At 40.5% G+C, this 17887-nt stretch overlaps 1 pseudogene; it reads left to right on the top strand.

The window, feature by feature from the left end:
• Positions 1–11515, top strand: part of LOC149314556 (uncharacterized) — a 78622-nt pseudogene extending 67107 nt beyond the window's left edge.
• Positions 11516–17887: the final 6372 nt, after the last annotated feature.

The raw sequence follows: 17887 nt of genomic DNA, 5'->3' as shown, positions 1-17887 counted from the left end.
AACTGAACAATGCATTTAACTGAGCTCAACCAAAGAGCCTTTAACATTATGAGCCTATTTACTATATAGAGACAGTACCCAAAAATTAAAAAAAAATTAAGCATGCTATTGTTAGCCTAGTTTCCTTAAACAATAGGCCTAAATCCATATTAATGATTTCAAAAAGTGACCAAGCTCCAGCACCTTTTGTCCTCTATACATTAACTATCCAATAATCAACAGTAGCTGTCCTGTATTCCACTGTTTTTAGCTTAATTCAGGGGGACAGATATTTATCATCACCCTTGAGCTGGGAGACCTATTCTGACAGATTGACATCCTTATTTATGTAACAATGTTGTAGACAGTAGCCTCTAATGAGTGGAGTGACATAGAAATCTGTTAGAGGAAAAGACCGAGAAAAACTGGAAAGGGCACGAGGGGTTAATGGGACATTTCTATTCCAGCCTCCTGGGATGTGTAATTATGTTCTAATACGGAATGAATGTATTGATTAGATTCATGTGCAATTGTGTTCGTACACATACATTCACAGCTGCAAGCACAGAGCCGGTAATTGTGCATGCTTTGAATTTTTCTACGTTATGTTCCTCAGACATAATGCCCTTCTTTAGCCAGAAATGTGAAACCTTCTGTTCATGGCCATGAGCCTCATCCTTTCTATTAGAATGCTCAGTCATTTCTTTAGAGTTACATTACACTTTTTAAAACAAATACTTCATTTTTTTTACACAGGAGCAAATGGCACAGTTCAAGGGCATAGTTCCAGAGGGCCAAAAGGTGAACATTGCCCTTCTCTAAAACAAGAATAAGTTCTGCCCTTCAATGAAATTTAACTTTACTTACCCAGTTTCTAGCATTGCACTATCTTAGTATTTCAGCTGGGTATTTGGAAATTTCCCCATACAATCATGTTCTTTGATTCATGTTTGAATGCTGTGTTTAGTGGTCCCTATGTAGACCTGCCCAAAGCTGTACCGTATGCGGTAAACTACTGTAGTGCTGAGACGGTCTCTTATGTCCTTTGCTGAGTACAGCATTTGCTGGATTTTCTTGGTTGGTCTATAGATCATTTGGAGGTTGTCTTTCCTCATCAGTTTCCCTATTCTGTCTGTGACTCCTTTGATGTTTGTTAAAAATACCTTCCCTTTGGTTGTTTGTTTCCAATCCTGTAAGGGGTTTTTTGGGCGTCTGGTCGGTTTTCTGATGTCTGAGCTGGAGTAACCATTAGCCTGTATTTAGATGCTTCAATTCATCTTCCAGGAAGTGGGGTTCACAGATCCTTTTTTGTGGTCAACCAGCATTTTTATTGTGCTCTCTTTTTTGTCCTGGGTGATGATTGGAGTTCTTCTGTAGATATCTGTCTCTTGTGTGTAGGTTTTCTGTATACTATGTGGCCCAATTGTTGGTTCAATTTGTGCACCCAAAGGGATTAAATGCACTCCTTTTTTGGGCGACTTTGGACCACCTTTGGAGATCTCAGAGCAGCTTCTGGATGCTTTGGGGGTATGCATCATCTAAACACCATGCCCCCAAAGTGGCCAGAAGCTGCTTTTTTTGGCCTATTTTGGGCCCAAGACTTCAGAGCAGAGATATGCAAGATAGAAAGCCAACAGATTAGCAGTGGTTGAGACCAGGAGCCACCTCTGGTTGGGGAAAAGATACTACATAATTCCACAACTCAGTTTTAGATTATGTTTCTGTTCCATTAATAACAGTTGGATCAATTTCAGCTTCTACCACCCACTGCCATGGAATCAGAGGATAATGAGAACTTACAGGGATATATTGCAACATTGGCAAGGCTCAACTGCACTAATTCGTTGGTTAAACTTTCTTCAAAGAGCAGTTTATGAAGAGGCAGGAGATGTGCCTATAGGTCCCAGACTACATGGTTTCATTCACACTCAGTGGAGATAATGTTTCCACCTTTGACAGGTCCATAACATTGCTTCAAGTATTTTGTATACGACATCACAATGACCATTGTAATGTGTGGGGAAGTCTTCTTAGCTGTGCTGCTTTCAGGATGCTTAGGGTCTTACAGTAACTATGAACTTTGTTCAGAAAGCAATATTTCGACAGTCAATGCAGACATGTCAGGACTAATATAATATGTTTCCAATGATTCACCCAGGCAAGCTGCAGTGTTTGGCACGAGCCAACATTTTTTGGATCATTGTCAACCACAGCCCAACATAAAATACCTTACAATTCGCTATCCTAAACAAAATCTTTAAAATAATGACTTGTAAGCAATGTAGTTACCTATATTTGAGGTGGGGGCGGGGTAACAAGGGTCCAGTGGAGTAATGTTTCAAAGGTAATGCAATAGGTAGGAACAAAATGGCTTTATTAACATAATGAGCAATGTTTTCTAGTTACTTCCAAAAGTTACATGTTAAGGCATTTTGAGAGACATCATGGTAGAAATTTTAATTGAGTTTCAGGCAATTCTCTTATCAATCAAATATATTTTATAATAAAAAGTAATGGGAAATAACAAAAAAGCAATGAGCTTTACTAAAATGGTCATAACAGGTTACTTTCTCCAGTGTCACAACAAACAACAATGTATTATTTTCTAAACACTGAAGTGATGGAACTAAGGGCCGAAACAGACCAGCCCAAAGGGACAGTGTGATGCTGCCCCTGAGAGAATTGGGTGGGTGCCACAGCAACTGCACGCCATGGCCCCAATCCAGCCAGCCTCCACCCCAAATAGGAGTGAAAAATACCTGCTCCTATTTGGGGCAGGAAAAAGCTGCCCTTTTGCTGCTAGAGCCATCTTTTCACCGGCTCTGGGACGAGTGACAGCTACACGCCATGCCCCAAAGCTGAACAGAAGCTGGCTGGTGTGTAAAAACCGGCACGACTTCTGTCTGGCTTGGGGGCATGGTGCATCTAAACGCCACATCCCCAAGCCAGCATAGAGCCAAACTTTTGGGGCTGTCTGTTTTGCCCCTAAGCTGAAAGTGAGAACTATGGAAATAAGGGATCCATCTGAGGAAAAATGAACATTGTGTTATTATTAAGTGGAACTGGTAATTGCCCAGAATTTCAGGCAAAAAGGTTTTTTTAAAGGCTTAATGAATGCCAGGGATGGGAAAATAGGTCCCCCATGCATGCTATTGGCCTGCATCTCCATCATTCCCAAAGAGCACAGCCACTGGTTGGGGATTGTAGAAGTTGCCTAGCAAAATATGGATAGATAAAAGTTCCTGACCACTAATGAATGTGATCCTAAATAATTTGGGTATACTGCTTTTATAATGAAGGGATGCCATCAGTTTTTGCTTATATGTCTTTATTCTACTTCTTTCATTATATCCATATTCCCTGATGAGTGTTTGGTGCATTATGATAGTATTGAAGATGATAGTGATTATTTGAATCTCTCTTGTGGCTTGTGATGGAGGGAAGATGTGGGCTGAGCCAAAGTTGTTGGGGGAAAACAGGTCTTGCTGTTTAAGCTGAAATGCATATTCACACTCTGTCACAAGAAGGAAGATCAATGCAATCTTGCATCAAGCATTAAAGAAGGGACCTGAAAAGAGAGGGAGGGATAACAGAGGTCTTTTAAAATGATCATAACTCTTGAATCTGAACTATGACCTTTACCTAAGATCCCAGGACAATTAGTTCCCAGTGGCATGACATTGCAAGACCTTTTACAATAGGCTAGAGAATGCATGTCGAATTCTTCATACCTGCCTGTAGAATCAGTCCTGCTATATTAGATTATGATCTATTTACAGTCAATTAAATAAGATATTTATATTACAGAGAATTGTCATCAGAACCCATTATTTAATCGGGTAATTTACTTCTCATGCTACTGGGACACATAGAAGACAGTGTAAAGTAACTCTGACTTTGTAGAATTACCATTTCTTGTTCCAGCTATTAGCACTGGTGTTAGCCTGAGCCCATTTCCCTTAGCAAGCCAATCTTTCATTGAAGCCATAGAAGATCCTGAGAAAGTTTGCTTCATTTCTTTATTTTTCCCCCTTCCAAACTGTTGAGTGAGCTCCTAAAAAGTTATTGAAAAGGGCATTACCCAGCCTGACACATTCCATTTATTTCAATATGGTGACAACGAGAGAAGATCTAGTTAAAGATATTGCAAAAGCCTTATGGGATGGATATTTAAAAGATTTTTTTCCACACATACAAAAAATGTAATGCATTACAATAGAATACTTTGTTTTTGTAGAAGGGCATTTTCTTTCTCCCAAAAAGCTGCTGACTTAATCATTAGTTATGATGAGAAGAGATTTAGTGGTCTCTTTCTTTACACTGTCAGTGAGAACAATGTAGCTGAAAAAGCCTATGCTTCCCATTATAAATCACTATAAGCTCCATGAAAATTTCTCAACTACCCTGGGGTTTAAGTGAGCAAATATTCGGTGGTGTAGACTCCCCATTGAAGAATGTTAGGCAGAGCACTATAGTTTTTATGAGATGCTGCGGTATGTCACAGGGCTGCTATGCACAATTTCCATTGTGTGACACATTATGAGTTGCCAGGGTTTGATGTACAAAGTAACACTCCTTTGCCTTCTGTTCCAGGTCATGGGAATCATTTATTTATTTATTTATTTATTTGAAAGTGTTTCTGAAAAATTGCATGGAAAACACTCTCTGGATTCATGGGAATCATGTTGCATGGGAAGGAGGGGTATGAACCCTCATGATTTGCTATTGTCCTTTCAAAGTTAACATTCAGATAAAAAAATAAATCCAGTTTCTGTTGAAAGAAAAAAAAACTTTATATGATCAGGAGCAGACATGAAGAATACTGATTACAAACCTGTTCTTCTGAAGAAAATAGGAGCTCAGACATAGAAATTATACATTTGCCCACTTAACAAGTAACACCAAAGTAAAATGTTGCACACTGGCATTTCTCATGATTGATTTAAGTGGGATCTACTTAATCCCACTGAAATTCAGACTGTGCTGCCTAATATGTTTATCCATATTTTCACATTGTATTATTTGTGGACTGTTTCTTTGGGGTTTACAGCATGGAGTATCTATTCTGGAATATTTAGAAGCTGGTGCATTTTTACCAATTTAATTTATGATTTTGTTGTTGTTGTTAACTGTTCTTGAGTCGATCTCAACCCATGGCGACCCTGCTGATGATACATCTCCAAGACCTTCTCTCCTCCACTACTCTGCTCAACTCCTGCAAACTCATACTTGTGATCTTTTTAATTGAGTCCATCCATCTTGCATGCAGTCTTCTTCTATTTCTACTTCGCTCTACCTTTCCTAGCATTACTGTTTTTTTCCAGTGATTCATGCCTTCTCATGATGTGTCCAAAGTACGACAACATGAGTTTTGTCATCTTAGTTTCTAGGGAGATTACTGGCTTGATGTGCTCCAGCACCCATTTGTTGGTCTTTTTGGCTGTCCATGGAATCCTTAGCACTCTTCTCCAGCATCACATTTCAAATGAGTTGATTTTCCTCCCATCCTCCTTCAGCTGCCAGATCCATACATGGCAATAGGGAATGCAGTGGCTTGTACAATTCTAACTTTTGTGCTCAGTTATATATTTTTGCATTTTAGTATCTTCGCTAGTTCTTTCATAGCTGTCCTTCCCATTCTTAATCTTCTTCTGATTTCCTGGCTGCAGTCTCCATTTCTATCAATGTTTGATCCCAGGTATGAGAATTCTTTTACTATTTCTATTTCTTTGTTGTCTAATTCAAATTTGTGTAGGTTCTCTGTGGTCATTATTTTTGTTTTCTTTATGTTCAGCAATAGGCCTGCCTTTACATTTTCTTTTTTTATTTTTCTTAGAAGTTGTTCCAGGTCTTTGAGGTTTTCTGCTAGTATTATGGTATCATCTGTGTATCTCAGATTGTTGATATTCCTTCTTCTTATTTTCACTCCTCCTTCTTCTGTGTCCAAGCCTGCTTTTTTTACAATATGTTCTGCATATAAGCTGAACAAGTAGGGTGATAAGATGTAGCCTTGTCTGACTCCTTTGCCACTTGGGAACTATTCTAACAGTAACCTCTTGTCCTGAGTACAGATTCCTCATCAAGACTATCAGATATGTTGGCACTCCCATGTCTTTAAGGGCATTCCATAGCCTTTCATAATCTATGCTGTCAAAGGCTTTGCTATAGACTATAAAGCACATGCTGATTTTCTTTTGGAACTCCCTGGTTGTCCTGCACTGCAGCCAGCACACACACAAACCAACGCTGATAATGATGGCTTCAGGAAGGAAGGAGCTGGGAGACAGTCTACAGACCTTTCTGTTAGTCCTAGAGAAGCCAGTCACAAACAAAGCCAAAGTCAGGATACCAGAGTTCACGGAAGTCAGTTCGGTCCAAGGTCAGGGCAGCCAGAAGGTAGCAAGAGTCCAGTTCATTCCAAAGTTGAGGGTCCAAGACAAACAAGGGTTCAAGGAAACAAGAAGCCAATGCTGACAGCAATTACCAAGAAGGATTCTGCAATAATTGCTGGCAGAGGGTCGGCGTTCCTCAGCTGCTTAAATGCCAGACGCCCTCCCTTGTCCCAGCTGTGGCTTATCAGCAGCTTGCCTCTCTGAAAGCCTCCTGGATCGACACACGCAAGAACTCTCAGCTCTTCGCTGCCTGAAGGAAGGAACCTGCAGGCTTGGTTCTTCCACAGAGTCACTACTAGGCTGCTGAGCCTCAGGAGGAATCCCCATAGTGCTAGGACCTGGCTGAGCTTCAACCCCTGGGGCTGGGAGATCAGGGCTGGGGTCTGGCAGGGCAGGATTAGGACCTGGTATAACCTCCCTCTCCTCTTGCACTTGAGGAGCCTCCTCCTCATCCTGCTCTTGGCTGGCCATGACATCGGTGCACTCCAATATCAATTGTATGTTTGCAATGTAGTCCCTAGTGTCTCTTCCTTTCCTGAATCCCACTTGGGATTTCTCTCTCCGTGTATGGTTGGAGTCTATGCTGTAGAATTTTGAGCATAATTTTGCTTGCATGGGATATTAGTGCTATGATTTTATAGTTGCTGCAAACTTTTGTGTCTCCTTTTTTGTGGATGGGGATGCATATTGATCATTTTCAGTCCATCATCCATTGTTTTGATTTCCATATCTGTTGATATATGTTAGTTAGCACTATAGTTGACTCTGTCAATGTGGATAGCAGCCACTCAATTGGAATATCATCTTTTCCTTGTTTTTCACCATTTCTCTTATTGCAGCGTCTACCTGACTAATTATTGATATTATTTGTTGGAAGAAACTTATGCATTCTCTTTCCCCTCATTATATAGATAGGGCTTTCCTCCCCCCTCCCTCTGTTTAAGACTGTCTTTATCTCAAGATGCTAAACTGTTAATTTTACTGTTGGTATGTGCCTCTAGCCTGCCTGCTAGTCTTATCTCTCCCTCTCTCAATCTTCCTGCGACGTGTGGGTATGTGTGTGTCTATCTATCTATCTATCTATCTATCTATCTATCTATCTATCTATCTAATCTTTAGTTAGATTAGGTTTTAGTTTTGTTATGTATCTATTTATTAAAGCCATTATTTGTTTTTAAACCACACACTACATGTTTGTTTTTTCTTTGAGTTATTCTTTATTTTTAGGAAAGCATATTAAAATATAATCTAACCCAGACTTCTGCTGTACTGCTAGTGAAAGCTAGACTCTGACAGGTTTGGCTTTCATACTTGTTTATTATTGATTCCCTTTAAAAGGGTTAACACCCTAGGAAACTCAAACTGTACCCCACATTTTTTGGGTTATGGGCCCAGAAGGGGTCCTAGTCTAGACTCTATCACTCCTTTCCACCCAGTTCGAAGGAAGCTGTTTCTGTCCTAAACTGGTGTCTGGCCACTGTAATGGACTGGGTGGGGACAAACAAATTGAAGCTTAATCCAGACAAGACAGAGGTGCTCCTGGTCAGTTGAAAGACAGATCTGGGAATAGGGATTCAGCCTGTGTTAGATGGGGTTACATGTCTCCTGAAAACTCAGGTTTGTAGTTTGGGGGCACTTCTGGATTCAGCACTGAGCCTGGAAGCCCAGGTATCAGTGGTGACCAGGAGTGCTTTTACACAGCTAAAACTTGTGTGCCAGCTGCACCTGTTCCTTCAGACGTCAAATCTGGCCACAGTGGTACATGCCTTGGTTACATCCCGTCTGGATTACTGTAATGCACTCTATGTGGGGCTGCATTTGAAAAGTGCTCATAAACTTCAGCTGGTCCAAAGAGCTGCAGCCAGGCTGTTAACTGGAACTGGCTACAGGGAGCTTATAACTCCCTTGTTGCAACAGCTCCATTGGCTGCCAGTCTGTTTCTGTGGCACAATTCAAAGTTCTGGTTTTGACCTATAAAGTCCTATAGAGCTTGGGTCCAGGCTATTTGAAGGACCGTATCTTCCTTTACAAGCTCACCAGAGTACTGAGATCATCTGGAGACGCAGTTCTCTCTGTCCCACAATCCTCTCAGGTGCATTTGGTGGGAATAAGAGAGAGGGCCTTCTCAGTGGCTGCTCCCAAGCTTTGGAACTCCCTCCCTAGAGAGGCCAGGATGGTGAAAAGTATATCGTGCCAATTATCAAAGTAAATGAAGGTCATTGGAGATTAGCAGCTTGTTTTGTAAAGAATCCATTTTTTCCCCCAAACAGATTTGGTGTGTTTTGAAGAGATGAGTGAAATTTTTGTTTCAATTTCTTTTTAATCAGAATTTTCAAAGTTTACATTTTTCTTTATATTTTAGATATTAAAAAACCTCATACAATTTGAAAAATCTAAACATGAGAAATATTGAAGCTGGCAGATGTGTCTGTCCATATCCTAAATTTTTGTTGCTTAACTCATAGAAATATGGTTTCCAAATCTCTGTGAAAATGAACCATGTTAGTGTTGAATCAGGATAGTCAAATCTTTTTTGCTGAGAGACCCCACATCTTTAACATTTATATGGCAAACAATTACAGCACGGCCATCTCCATATTGTAATCATTGTACCTCTTGGATACCATCCTTCTGATGCCAGGTAAAGATGTTCCTGTGCAATCAGGTCTATTAAGCTGAGAAGGACTGGGTTTTTAATGCTGGGCTATACAAATTTTAATGGATTGTATTTTAATATATTATATTTTAATTTATAACTGTTTTAATCATTAAAATTGTTCAATTGTTTTTTAAATTTTATATTTTTGTATTTTAATATTTTGCATTGTTTTAAAATTGTATTGTTTTATACTTGTTCACCGCCTATATTGGGAGAAAGCTGGGATATAAGAAAATAATAATAATAATAATAATAATAATAATAATAATAGACCCAGTGAGGTCTTAGAAGAGGTTCCAGATAATTTTTAAACTGCTTCTCCTGAAGACACTGACTTCAAGAAGAAAAAAAATTCTAATCAAGCAATAGATAATGGCTTCAACCAATCCTAATTCAACAATGATCACTGAAATATTAACTGGAACAAATTATAAAATGTAATCATGGAAAATGTCAATGTACTTGACTACTATGAGACTATTTAAAGTAATAAATGGGTGGAGACCCTCAGAAGCAGGAATACATCACAACAGTTTGATAAAAATGCAGAGAAAGCAGCAGCTTATATTTGTTTGCCTGTAGATCCCAGCATTGCTTACCATATTCAAGGTTTAACTGATGCAAAACAAATATGAGACAAACTACAGAAAGTATTTAATTCTCCAAGTACTTCTAATCAAACAGATCTCATGATCAAACTTTTTAACACCAAGTTGCATCACTTTTTAAATCAGCATATTAATGGCTTTATTACAACTTTGTCTGGAATCACAGCAGAAGGAGAATCTTTTCCAGACCATGCAAAACTTGGACTGTTTTTGGCAAGTCTTCCAAAATATTACTCCCCAATAATCAATGCTTTACAAGTTAAAGGAGATGTTTCTTTACAACATGTTATTACTCTAATTGTTGATTTTCAAAATAGGCAAAACGTGATGGAACACAACTATAATACAAAAACAGCAGACAGAGAATTAGCTCAATTCATTACACAGGATTTGAGAAAGACTTCCTTTTCTTCCAAATCAAATTAAAGTAATGTTAATAAGTCAAAGCCAATAGGTGAGCTGCAAAAGGTGCAAAGTCAGGGACTGAATGCTAAAAGCAAAAGCAACTTTAAGAAAGAAGCTTTTAATCCTAAACAGAAATCTTCCAGTCATGTTGATATTGGTTTGATTCAACAACAATTATTTCAAATTGCTGGAAATAAATATAAAAACCAAGTTATCATTGATAGTGGAGCGAGTGCACATTAGTTCAACAAAGAGTGGTTTGTTGACTTTGATGCAAATGTAGTTTTTCCTGTTCATCTTACTAATGGTCAAGAAGGTTTTGCACAAAGATAAGGGAATGTTACTTTGAAAACAAAACTTGGTCCTGACAGAATAGGAACTTTACAAATGCAAGATGCTTGCTATGTACTGGATTTGCGAGCCTCCTTTTACAGTGTTCAGACCACAATATCAAGAGGCAACCATGTCAGTTTCAGAAAGCAAATCTGTTTTGGTTTTCACAATAAAAATTTGATTCTTAAAGCAGAATTAGGATCTCATGGTTGTTACCAGATGCATATTTTACATTCATCTATGAACAGTGTGACAAGATATAATCACAAAGTCTGTTCAACTTTATGGCATCACAGATTTTTCATCGAAGTGTTGAAAATATTATGGCAAATCAATATACTTTAAATTCAAAGTATGTGCTAATAATAAAAAATGTGTAAAATGTGTAAAAGCAAAAGCCACAAGAGCTTCACACCACCCCCCTGCAGCTACTGAGACACAATCCAACAAGGCATTGGATCTTTTACATGCTGATCTTTCTGGACCAATGAATCAAAAGTCAGCAGGAGGTAACTCTTATTTTATGACGATTATTGATGATTTCAGCAGATACACATATAGCGCACCTGCGTTTTACGCAGGCATGCCATACGCGACTTTCAGCATACACTGAAAGCCGTGGCAGGAGAGCCCAATGCACACCCTGGAAGAAGTAATGGGGTATGTGCCCGTGGCATGCGTGCGCTGCTGCACCACTGTGTCACTGCGGGCACAAGCCCCATTACTTCCAATGATGCTCGAGCATGCGCGGAATTCTCCTTACACGGAAGGATCCAGAATGGATCCCCGCATAAGGGGAGGGTGCACTGTATATTTATCTTCTCAAAGAGAAGAGTCAAGCATTTCAAAAATTCAAAGAATACTTTAACAGAGTCTCTAACAAATTTGGCTAGAAACCAAACAGCCTGCACACAGATAACAACACTGAATTTCTTAATGCTGAATTTGATGAATTTTTGAAAGAACATGGCATTGAGCATCAGATTACACAGGCTTATTCTCCAGAACAAAATGGTGCAGCAGAGAGAATGAACAGAACTCTCAAGGAGATGGCAGTCACCATGCTTTTGGAAGTTAATAGGCCTAAACGCTTTTGGTCTGAAGCCATCATGACTGCTACATACCTATATAACCTGTAGAATCCATTTTGTTTGCATTTGTTAAGTGGTCAACACAGCTACCCCTGCATGTTTAGAACATGGCAGTAATATATCACAAGCAGTATCATTAAAAGTACATAATATTCTTGTTTTGACAGTCATGATAGAATAATGATAGCCTTTTTGCAAGTAATTTAATAAAACTCTTAGTCTGTTTTACAAATTAGGGCCATGATCATAGATTGACAATTTAGGGGCAGAAGCAGACGGCCAGGAAGGAGTGATCTCTGGCTACTCTGGGTGCGATCACTCCAGGTTTGCAATGACCAGACAGCCCACTCCTGAAGTGGGCCACTGCTGCAGTCCTGAATGGGCCACTGGCAGGACTGAATTAAACCTGCTCCCTTTGCTGGAGGCTTCGAAGCAGCTTCTGGCTGCTTCATGGATGTGTGCTGTCTAAACACCATGCCCCTGAAGTAGCAGGAAGCTGCTCTATTTGGTCCATCTATTTGGAGCCATACTTAACTTAGACAGGGATGGTTTCTGGCCACTCTGGGAGCATGGCATTGAGATGACACATGCCCCCGGAGTGTCTAGCAGCTGCCCCAGGGCTGCCCCAGGGCCACCTGAAGCAGCCCAAAACCAGCCCCAAAGGAGCAGCTCTTTTCTGCTCCTTGCTCCCAAATGGCCTGCAACAGGAGGCACCTTCGGGGCTACAGCGTGTTTGCCATGGCCCCAGGGTGATCGGGTTGGGAATGGATTCTGGCTGCTTCTTCCTGCCTGTCTGTTTCACCCCAGTATCTAACTAAATAGTGTATCCTTCTCTGACCCTCCAATCCTATCTTATTAGGCAGCAGCCACTGTAAGTGACAATCAGAAGTAGGATTCCTGTTGTAATTCCTCCTTGTAGCAGAGATTGCTGGCAGGAGAGGAGTGGAAATATCAGTCTCCTATGCCCTGATCAACAGGAGAACAGGAAAAAAAAAACAATTAGAACAGACCTCCATTGCTCATAGCCTGGTAAAGTAGCACTGGGGGAACCTTACAATGGTGGAAATAGTGCCATGATACATAGGAATCATAAATATGAATCACTTATACATCCATAACTGCAGTAGTGAATGCCAGCCAATGTACAGTCGGCCCTCCCTATTCAATGATTTTTTTATCCATGGATTCAAGCATCCACAGTTTGAAAATATTTTTTTTTAAATTATAAATTCCAAATAGCAAACCTTGATTTTCCATTTTATATATGGGACACCATTTTGCTATGACATTATATTTAATGGGACTTGAGCATACACAGATTTTGGTACCCACAGGGGATCCTGTGGATTAGAACAGAGACAGTACAAGAGGTGTCTAGTGATTCCGTGCACAATGTTAAACTGGATCAATTTGAGTTTGTAAATACCGATAAAGTGGACAAGCTTCTTGGAAGTGTAAGAAAGACAATATGCCCTCTCAATCCTTGCCTGTCATGGTTGACCGCCCAGGGAGGGATGCAGTGAAAATAATGCTAAGATCTATAATCAATACATCCTTCAGGGAGGGTAAATTTTCAGACCAACTAAAACAAGCGGTGGTCAAACCGCTCTTGAAAAAACCCTCCCTAGACCCCCGGTGAAGAATAACTATAGACTGGTCTCCCTTTTACCTTTTTTGGGCAAGGTGATCGAGAGGGCAGTTGCCTCCCAATTTCAAGCTGTCTTGGAGGAGGCCGATTATCTGGACCTATTTCAAACCGCTTTCAGGGTGGGATATGGAGTTGAGATGGTCATGGTCACCTTAGTTGATGATCTCCGTCTGGGCATCGACAGAGGAAGTGTGATCCTGTTGGTGCTCTTGGACATCTCAGTGGCCTTTGATACCATTGACCATGGTATCCTTCTGGAACACCTGAGGGAGTTAGGAATTGAGGGCACTGCACTCCAGTGGCTCCATTCCTACCTCTCGGGCAGATTCCAGATGGTGATGCTGGAGGACAGCTGCTCTTCTAAAAGAGAGTTGACATCTGGCGTCCCTCAGGGCACCATTCTGTCCCTCATGCTGTTCAGCATTTACATGAAGCCGCTAGGCGAGATCATCCGGAGTCATGGGGTGTGGTGTTATCAGTACGCTGATGACACCCAAATCTATTTCTCTATGTGTCCGACTGCTGCAGTGACTAAAGATGGCATCTCTCCTCTGGATGCCTGCTTCGGGTCGGTAATGGGCTGGATGAGGGAAAACAAACTCAAACTGAATCCAGAGAAAACAGAGGTACTCGTGATAGGTACCCCAAGTCCAGATAAGGAGATTTGTCAACCAGTCCTGGACGGAGTCACACTTCCCCTAAAGGACGAAGTTCGCAGTTTGGGAGTACTTCTGGATTCTTCGCTACAGTTGACATCTCAAGTAGATGCAGCGGTCAGGAGTGCTTGGTACTAACTTTGGCTGATACGTCAACTGTGCCCCTACCTGGACCGAAAGGACCTTGAAGCAGTGGTACATGGACTGGTAATTTCTCGTCTTGATTTCTGTAATGTGCTCTACATAGGGCTACCCTTGTACTAAGTTCGGAAGCTTCAGCTGGTTCAAAATGCAGCAGCCAGATTGGTCACCTGTTCGTCCAGGTTTGACCATATTACACCTGTTCTAAAATCTCTTCACTGGCTGCCGAACAGCTTCTGGGCTCAATACAAGGTGTTGGTTATTACCTTTAAAGCCCTACATGGCTTGGGCCCGAGTTACTTGCAGGAACGCCTCTCCCTACACAATCCGCCTCACATTCTCAGAATAACTAGGAAGAACATATTAGAACATCAATCAACCAGGCTCACATCAACTTCCCAAAGAGCCTTTACCATAGCCGCTCCAAAATTGTGGAATGGTCTTCTAGAGGAGATCTGTGTTATTGCCTCCTTGGAGGCATTTAAGAGGGCACTTAAGACGGATCTCTTCCGGCGAGCCTACCCACCTGACCTTGTGTAAGAGATATTCCCCATCTTTTTGACCATTGTAATGATGAGCTAGTTTTAATTAATTGTTAATTTATTTTACTGATGTGTTTTTATGTATATTTTAATGAGCTGTAATCCCTCCTCGATCCATTGGGAGAGGCGGGAAAATATAAAGAAATACTACTACTACTACTACTACTACTAATAATAATAATAATTATCCTGGAACCAAACCCCAGCAATAACAAGGACCCACTGTAATTATAATTTTTGTATGTGATAAGTAATATTCGTACATTACTTTTTATAGTTACTTTATGTAGTCTAAAATATTTTCAGGAGGCATTCTGAGGCATTTCTCCCCAGCAAATGTTAACCCATTTCCTTTCTTTTATAGGTAGACACATTTTTTTCTTGAAAGAGGAATTACAATTTAACAAGCAATTTAATGAGTGAAATAGGGCCTTTACATACCAGCCTGAGGGCACAGTCGGGGTGCAGTGTCCTGATGATGCATGCCTGACTCTGCTCCCCAGGTGCCCTGATGCTACACACTGCTCCAGATGGTGTGTAGCATCATGGCGTGCCTCTGGTGCTGTGTCCAGATGATGCAGCACTGAAGGGGCACCATATAGCCATGCTGCCATGGCTATGACACCCTTTCGAGAGTGGAAAAAGGAGCTGCTTTTTGCGGCTCTTTTTAGCGCCCTCGAAAGGCCAGATTGGGGCTGTGGTGTGAGGTTGCTGCAGCCCCAATCCAGTGCGAAAAGGGGTGGCTGCAGAGCCCCTTAGAGGTTTTTTTGCAACAGCATTAATAACAAACTACTCAGCATGAATAACAATCTACTCAGGTGGCAGTAGTCATACAGTGAGTTATGTAAGAAATTACTGTTTAAAGTTACTTCCTAGGCTGAGAGCATGTTTGTTCAACTGGAAATGCACTTGCAATACATCCAAATTAAATGTTTATTTCAAAAAGAACCCAATAACTCCAACAGGACCATCATTCGTCCTGGAAGAAAGACAAATATCTATGATGCATTCTGATATTTATGCTCAGACTATTCATGACAACAGCAGACCTATTTGTATAAACTTGAGTCTGCCTTAATTATATATAAAAACAATACATGGAACACCCAATTTTAAGAGCAGCAATGGTGAACAGGGGTGGGAAATAAAACTCCATTCTTCTACAGATTACATTTCCAAGCGCTTTTCTCCCTAAGGTGTCTATATCTGGACTCAGGTCAATGGGGAAAAGTTCTGTCAAGGGACTTCAGGGGCAAATCAGGGTGATGGGGTGGAGAAAGTTCTGGGTTCCTTTAACACTGCATGGTTCTAGTGGTGTGATTTCACTTTAACTGCCATAGTTCAGTCCTATCGAATCCTGGGATCTGGGATTTAGGGAAAGGTGCTTAGAATTCTCAGCCAGAAGGCTCTAGTGCTTAACCCAATTGCAAATCCCAGGGTTCCACAAATGCTGCCATGGAAGTCAAAGTGGAGTCATAGGGCTATAATTATGTAGAGTGAAAGAACCTCAGATGATGGACTCCAAGAAAATGAGCTGTCTCTCCAACTGTGCGTTCCTTTTGGACTTAAGATTGGACAATGTTACAGTTTATTAACTACTGAGTTGTGAACACTGTTGCCATTAGGATGGCCATGTATATTACTACTTTGAGGAAGACAGTGCTATGTTTGAAAGTCTGTCAGCCCTCTGTGTGAAGGTGTGCTATGTTTGAAAAGCTACCTTTTCAAAGCTATGTCACCCATACCTGACTTAAAGATTTAAAAAATATATAAGAAGGGAGAGCATGGGCCTTGAAGCTGTTTATATACATAGAAGTTTCTCACAAGAGCAAGCTGATTTGTATTTCTGTTTAAATTATTGTAGCTTCTAATTCTGCACTTGCAATAAGTGTCCATACCATTGTATGAGTAGCAGATAGCCTTCTTCCCAGGCAGAAAGGGGTTAAATTATGTGAAGAGCTTAAATTACATTTTAATGAGGCTCAGCACCACAGAGATGATAAGAGAGCAATTACCCCATAAAATGACTAGTTGGGCAGAAGCACAAACCTTTCAGATCCTATAGAAAGCCTGAGAAAGGACCACAACACTAACAGAGACTCCAACAAAGGATACCTGGAGCAACAGGCTCCTGTCACCCTGGGGAAGCTGGTCAAGGCTGGGCAAAAGAGTCCAGACTTCCAGCTACCCCATGAACATCAAGGACTACAAATCCCATAAGTAATAATAATAATAATAATAATTTGTTTTATTTATATACCACTATTCCAAAGATCATAGCGGTGAACAGCAAGTAAGCTAATTAGCAAGTAAGCTAATTTGCCCCCAACAGTCTGGGTACTCATTTTAGTGACCTCAGAAGGATGCAAGCCTGAGTCGAGCTTGGGCCCTTTTGCTGGTCTTGAACTCGCAACCTTCTGGTTTTGAGTGAATGGCTGCAGTACAGGCATTTAACCACTGCGCCACCAGGGCAAGTAGAATATGATAATGTATTAGCTAGTCATCTCAGGGACTTTTATTATGTTTTTCTAGTTTAGCTGAAATGATCTTATCTATCTGTAACTTGTAGCTCTAATATGTGCCTGAAGGAAACATGCTCCTTCATGTAAAGAGATATCCTTTTTCAATGGAGATTTCTTACTTAGAATAAAACATTTTCCTTTAAAAGGACTTCTCTCACTCTCATGCTCCTGTTACATGCTTTTGCTTGGTCTTGTCCCCTCACCAAGGTTGAGGGCAGGAAAGATACAGCTCTGCAGCATCAGAGATGGGAAGTGCCAGTAGAATCCCAGCAATGTCCCATTGTATTGCTATAATTCAATGGGCAGTGGCAGTTCATTAGGATAATGCTCTATGGAAATCCCATTCTGTTCAGTAAGAGTAGAGACTTCAGAAGCATTGTAGCATCTATACATGAACACAAGCAAATTGAGTTTTCTTTTTCTTTTTGTATCTGTTGTCTGTATATGGTTAATTAGCTGCCCAGATACTTAATCTGAGATTCAGAATGCATTGCTCCACCACACTATTTCCTTCCCAAAATTTATTTTTTCTACTAGGCCCAGTGGTAGTGGATGGCTTCCATGTCAATAGAATAGTGAGTTCACTCTGGATTTTGTCTAATAATAATAATAATAATAATAATAATAATAATAGGCAATTGAGTCCAACCCACTGCTCAATGGCAGAATCTCCAATTAAAAAGACACTCAGAGAAGGAGACCCCACAACCTCTGTAAGCAATTGGTTCCACTGAGTCTATGTTCTACATATGATTCTGCTTGTTTTCTCTTTATTCCACTGAATAATATCCTGACAACTTTGTTAATGAAATGTAACAATAAAAAGTGAATTACACATAACAAATGTCTCAAGAGTTATCTCCTTCAAATGTCACTTACCTTGCAAAACCTGCTTTTGTTCTTCTGTTGTT

The sequence above is a fragment of the Sceloporus occidentalis genome, unplaced genomic scaffold (genome assembly GCF_023333645.1).
Source record: "Sceloporus occidentalis isolate IW3139 unplaced genomic scaffold, rSceOcc1.0.p SCAF_4, whole genome shotgun sequence".
NCBI lineage: Eukaryota > Metazoa > Chordata > Lepidosauria > Squamata > Phrynosomatidae > Sceloporus > Sceloporus occidentalis.
This window is presented reverse-complemented; position numbering and strand designations above follow the sequence as displayed.